Raw genomic sequence first — 7,063 nt, 5'->3', positions numbered from 1 at the left:
CACACAGGCTCGATACGCGACTATGTCAAGGAATTCTCTTCACTCATGCTTGAGATTCCTAACATGACTGAGGAGGAGTTGCTATTCAACTTCATGGATAACCTGCAAGGGTGGGCCGAACAGGAATTAAGGCTCCGAGGCGTTCAAGACTTAGCCACTGCTATGGTAGTAGCAGAGTCTTTAACGGATTACAAGAGGGGAGATTCATCCAAGGTTGAGTCTTTGGAGGATAGCCACACCACGGGTGGGGGAGATGAGGTCTCAAGGGACCACAATGCTCCTAGAATGGGATCAGGCAAGACGCCTAATGTCCGAGAAGAAAGGGGTAAGGCAGAAAGGAAGGAGTTTACGCCTAAAATCAAATGTTTCTTGTGTGACGGTCCACATTTGGCACAAGATTATCCAAAGAGGAAGGCGCTCAATGCCATGATCGAGAAGAGAGAGTAGGAGGATGAAGCACATATGGGCTCGATGCAGCTACTAGGTGCCCTCCAATTTAACCCGAAGCCTAGTATGCCTAAGACCTCCTTATTATTAGGGATGCAAGTAAATGAGGCAAAAGGGGAGTGAGCTGAGGTAACCTGCACACACATGGAAGAGGTCACCAAAGGAAAGGTCAACTCGATGGGTAAGAAGAAGCAGCACTCTAAGCATCGAAAGTGCACGAGCCTGCATCCATCTAAAGCCTCACGGGAGAAGGAGGTGAAGAATATCCTGGCTGAACGAGTCACCAGGAGACAAGGGGTCCCTCATGTGATAGAGTATCTAGTCCGATGGAAATGACTACCTAAGAGGCAGGTAAGCTGGGAACATGCGGATGCCTTGAGAAAGTTTTGGAAACACATCGAGAGGTTTCAGAAAAAGGCAACGACGAGGACGTTGATGGCATAGGTGGGGGAGAGTGTCACAAGATGCTTCAAATGACCCTCCCCATGGGCTTATATAGGAGGAGGGAAGCTTCTGGAGACTCCTGGAGCTATCTACACTAAGCCATTAGTGGGAAGAGTGTGGAAGGTTCTAGAAATGCCTAGAGATGTCCACACATCTCTACACTATGGTGGAAGGCATGAGAGGAGTTTAAGGCTTTCTAGAGACTTCTAAGAATCTCTTGTATATTCTTGTACATAGGATTGTATATAGAATTGTGTAAGGTGTTATAGAATCTTCTTGATTTGTAAGGAACCCTCAAAGGTTCTAGAGAGTTCCATTGGTGCTTATAAATAGGTGAGACCCTCATTTGGCCAAGGCACCACCCCCAAATCACTTCCTAACCAAGCAAGTGAGCTTCTAAGCATTGTATAGCTTCCTTTGAAAGCAATAAAGCTTCCATTCTTTAAGAGTTGCCTACTACGCCTTCTACAACTTCCGAGTCGCTAGCGTCTTAGCCTAGCAAGCTAAGCATTAGGAGTAAGGCTGACTTAGCAAGATCAAGTGTCTTGACTTGTCTAAGTGCAGCATGAACTTAGGAAGAGACTAAGTCCGTGACATATAGGTATGATGGTGGAATAAGTTGCAGGACCGGTTACTTGGCGTGCTTCAGAGCTAGTGGATGCCTGGTATTCAACTTCTTTCGTGCGAGTAACAACAAAGCTTCGCCCATTTCACGTAAGACGCGAAGAATCAAATTACCATCTAACTGGATTGCTTCAACCTCTTCTTGAATACGTGATATAATTCTTGCAATATGTCCTTTGGAAGGAACATTTCCACTTCTGATCACGGGGAATACAACATTGACTATATCTGATGGGAGACCCAAACAAAGGGCCAAGAAAGGTGTCTGGAAGATTTCAATGACAGTAATCACTTGATATTTTCTTTCTGAACTGATGACTGATAGAACCTCCTTGACTTTTGTGTCATGAAAATTCCTTCAAGAAGATTCTCTATCATGGCGAATAGCTTGGAGTACTCTGCAATAAAATATCTCCTAGACAGATGGGATGACCCTCCTATAGGTACATTAATTCTGCAATGATGAGGTCTATGACAGTGAGCCTCAATGGAGTGCCAATGCAAATTATCCTCCCACGGAGAGGCAATGATGGTAAGTCTAGTGAAGTTCTCCTTAGCTTATATCCTTTTGTACAAGTTAGGTCTTCCCAATTGGGTCCACCGACCCAGTCTTCGCGGTATATGTATCAAGCAAGCCAACATGGGACTTCACTGACCACAACAGCGCGCGATGTTGACTTTGCTGGGAATTCTGGTTTCTCTGGCAAATATCAACAACTGAACGACCCAAATCCACCTGATACCCTTCTTCAAAACTGTTATCCTCATTATTAACCTCTAGAGACTTCTGCTTAGTCACCCGCTCAAGAAATATAGCCTTTCCAAATAGTGTGATATTCAAGATAAGTCTTTTGGAATAAAAACTAGTGAGGATTCGAGCCAACTGCTTTAACCTTAGAAGCGAGGGTGGAAATCCCAGCTACTAGAAAAACCGATGACTAAGCAGGAGTGGGAAGAGACATAGTTAAACCCACTCTGAGCTCTACCTCGGAGACACTTCGATCAAGATGGCCAACCCAAACATGATGCCACACACTCTAAAAAAATTCTAGAAACAGAGAAGATGATGAAGAAAAAAATAGAACACGTATAAAATGAAGAAAAAAAACTGTTAAATCTAACTCCGTTTTATAAAGATCAAGGAGCTGAACATAGGTGGGATCAAAGGGGATTGAGAACATGATTTTGGTACATTAAGTTTAGAGAAGGAAAGTCCAAATTCAAAGCATTCATAAAATAGAGGAACGCTCAAGTTGTTCATGAATGGAGCCAGAAAGAATCAATGAAGATGCATGAAAAATCAGTTTTGGAATTTCATAAATATGCATAACACCAAATATACACCTTCAAGCACCAAGTTGAATCCAAAAAATAGGTAGGAAAATGGAATAGAATAATCCGAAATGAGATACGTGAAGCATGTGGAAGTCATACCTAGACCCAAAATGATAGTCTCCTCCTCTGTTAAGCTTGAAATGACTCTTTCTCTGTTTCAAGCTCTCTTCAGCCAAAACCAACTTTCCTTTCCCTCTTACTCTCTTTAGAACAAATGTCGCTCAAACTAAAATCCTCCACAAAATCTCTCAAGCTACCCCTCTCCCAAACAGCCCGCAACTCTCTTAGTAATCTCTTTCCAAGGAAGCTTCACTCTCTTTAGTAATCTCACTGCAACTCTCTCTGGTTTCTCTCCAAACTACAGAATGCTCCCCATTCCCCTCTCTGCCTTGCCTCTCAAGGTACTCGCCTCCTTTAAAAAATATCTCCAAAAAAACTAGCAACAAAAGCACCACCCCTCTACAGCTCGATACACTCCCTCCATAACGGAAAATACGCTCCCTTGAATATTCCTTCACAGGTGTCTCAACCCCATAGCTCCTCAAAAAGCACCAACAATTCCCTAGCAGCCAATCAGGAGGCAACACATGGCTTTTTGAGAGCCCTCCACCTGGCAAAAGTGAGCTACAGGAATATAAAAAAAAAAAACGAGCCCCAAAATGGGGGTCTACAATCGACAAACAGGTTCATGCCTTTTTTTTTTTTTTTTTTTTTTTTTCTATTTTTAAAAATCGATAAAAATAATTTTTACTTGTTTTCTAAATATTATTCTCTATTTCATTTAATATTTGAAAATTTTAAAAATAATTTTTTGTTTTTAAAAATTAAAAATTATTTTTAAATCACTTGATCAAATAGATTTTAGAGTTTTGATAAAATTTTAAAAATATTTTTAAAAATTTTAAAAATTATTTATAAGATTAAAAAATTACTTGTAATGTTTTCCAAAAAAATATTCCCACTAAAAATATGTGGGAATCTAGAATCTACTTGTGCATGGCCATATGAGTTGCTTAAACTTTAAGCGAGATAAGCCCAGATCGAGTATGAACTCAGCAAAAATTCACTTCTCGCTTTTTCCCAAGCAGCACTTTGAATCTTGTGTCACATCTACTTTCTCCTTCTTTTGGAGTTTGTTGCCTGTAAGTTTCTGCAAAGGAAGAAGAAATAAGATTCTACTACCGTCACCATAAATGTCACATTCTTGGTCCCTAGCCTAAAATAACTTACAGGACCCCAGCAACTCACCGCCCATTCCCATGTTTTATTGTTTGACAAATCCCTGAAATCACCAAATCATTTAGGCCATGTAACATCATGTTGAGATTTTATCCATAAAATTAGGTTACCGATATATCCATTAAAACTAATATTCTCATTCTTATGTTTAATATATAAAAGTTATTTTTATATATTAAATAATATAATATAATTTTTTTATAGAGTTTAAATATTTTAATAATGAATATTAATAATAAATAAATAAATAAATAAAATTTATTTGATGAAGTTTTAAAATTTTAAACAATTTTCAAATAACATTAGACATGAAAAGATTTCATAATTTTTTAATAATAAATATTATAATGTAATATAATTTTTATTTTAAGCAAATATCCAACATTAAAAAATAATATATTTTATTTTATTTTTATTTATTTTATAAATAACTTAGTAAATCATATCGGTATTAATATTTAAAGATATTATATCCCAATTAAAATAATATCTTAATATATCCATATGCGAATATGATATCTTAGGTACAGGGATGATAATTTGTGTTGGTGGGTCAAATTCTACTAAATAAATTAATCGAAACATGCTATAAATAATAATAGGACAATTGTATTTGAAAGGTACATGAATGTGATAATTTTTTTTTTCAGTTTACTTTTGAATATTAAATAATTAAAAACATTGATTACATATGCATGAATGCCAATTATTATTATTATTATTGAACAATTAATGAAAAATAAATTAAGATAATAGTGACAACTTGAAAAAGAAAATAAAAACAAAATAAAAACTATTTGAGAAATATTTTATTTATTATTTTTAAAAATTTTCTTGAAATCTTAATATACTAATCAAGTTGTTGACTTATCACATCCATCATCCAATAGCATAATAAACTTCTATCTTTTGGAGTTTTGGGTCAAAATGACCCATATATACAAATAAATAAATAAATAAAAATATTAGGTCTAACCACTTTATAAAACTTATGTTGAAATTGACCTCTTTGGTGCCAGGTAAGAGCCATGTCATACATATATATATATAAAATTTTAGTTAAAGCCTCAATTGGCAACTGAGACTTCATTTTTTAATTGAAACTGCAATTGCCAATTGAGGCTTTAGTTTTTGAACCGAAGCTGCAGTTGTCAATTGATGCTTCATTTTTTAACTGAAACCTCAATTGATAACTGAGATTTCATTTTGAACTAAAGCCTCAATTGTCAATTGAGGCTTCGATTATTTATTTATTTATTTTACTTTAAAATTTAATTAAAAACTATTAAATTATAATTTATTATTGAAATTAATTTTTTTTTAATAATAAATTATTTATATTCAAACTTAAGAATCTAGAATTACTTCAACAAACATAAATTGATAAATAGAATATATTGTAAATGAATATTTTATTTATTAATAAATTAATAATTTTAAAATAATAAATTTATATAACATATAAATAAGATATAAAATTATATAATTTATTAATTTAAGATATTTAATTTTTTTTAAGATATTAATTTATTTGTATTATGACAAATTTATCTTTATCAAAATAATAGTATAGTCCTAAGTTGTAATTGTCAACTGGGGCAGTTAATATGTTTTTTTTTTTACTTTTAGATTTAATTAAAAACTATTAAATTACAACTTATTATTAAAATTAAAAATATATATTAGTATTACTTCAATAAACATAAAATGATAAATATAATACAATAAATGAATATTTTATTTATCAATAAATTAATCATCTTAAAATAATAAAATTATATGACATACAAATAAATATAAAATTTTATAATTTATTAATTTAAGATATTTAATTTTTTATTTTTTAAGATATTAATTTATTTGTATTACGAAAAATTTATCTTTATCAAAATAATAGTATACTATTAAGTAATTAATTAGAAAAAGTCTACTACAAGATATAATTTTTAGTGGTTTCATCAAAATCACAAAAAATACCCACTAAACATTTATATATTGGAAAAAAAACATATATAATCTCATATGTCTCCACAAGGAGAGAACCTATGGATAAATATTTGGTATTGTGTATATTTGAAAAAGTTATTGTATATATTTGGTATTGTGCATTTGATCATATTTGGCATTTTATGGAGATTTTTGCCCTAAGACAACATTTGGAATATTTCAATGCAGAAACTCAAGCAAAGAATGATCAAATTTTACAAATAAAGCACATTGAGGCAATAGAAATATATAAAACTGATCACCATACGAAATGATATAACACATACATACAAAAGACTCTTTCTTTTCAACAATTATTTATGCTATTCTTGCTATGCATTCTGAGCACCCAATCACTCACCACCAAACGTTCTTAAAAAACTTGTCCTACAAAAACAATCATTCATTTGTCTTTCATGAGAATCTCACCTCTTTGACAATTCTTCATTGCTTGAACAAAATTTATATGTAGACTGCATTAAAACATCTCTCATAACATAAAACAAATGGAAGCAAAAATGAAAAATGTACCTGGGAGAGAAAGACCAATGGGTTTCTCAGAAAACAGGGAGGAAAGAAAATGAAGGAAACCCAACAATTCCTACAAACCTCCATAACATAGAACTCGACAACCATCTCCTCCTTTCAATTACCATATTTTGAAATACGGAGTGAAAGTGCGCTTGAGGTTGTCATTCTCCCACTCCAACTCCTCCCACCAGGTTAGATGCCCCTCAATTTTTTTTAAAGTGTTGGTGGCACTATTGGAATTCAATGGCAATTTCCTTAGATTTGGACAACCAATCACACCGATCTCTTTAAAGGAAGGAAATGGCAAGGCCCACCTGTAGATACTCTTTAGATTTGGGACAGTTACCAACGTCAACTTCACAAGTCTTGAGAATACGCTGAGATTTTGTTGTTCAATTTCTGAGTCTCCACACTCATCACTCCCTATAATTTCTTCCATTTCTTGACTATCGCCAAC

This window comes from Vitis vinifera, chromosome 9 (assembly GCF_030704535.1).
Source record: "Vitis vinifera cultivar Pinot Noir 40024 chromosome 9, ASM3070453v1".
Classification (NCBI taxonomy): domain Eukaryota; kingdom Viridiplantae; phylum Streptophyta; class Magnoliopsida; order Vitales; family Vitaceae; genus Vitis; species Vitis vinifera.
Note: the sequence above shows the minus strand (reverse complement) of the source record.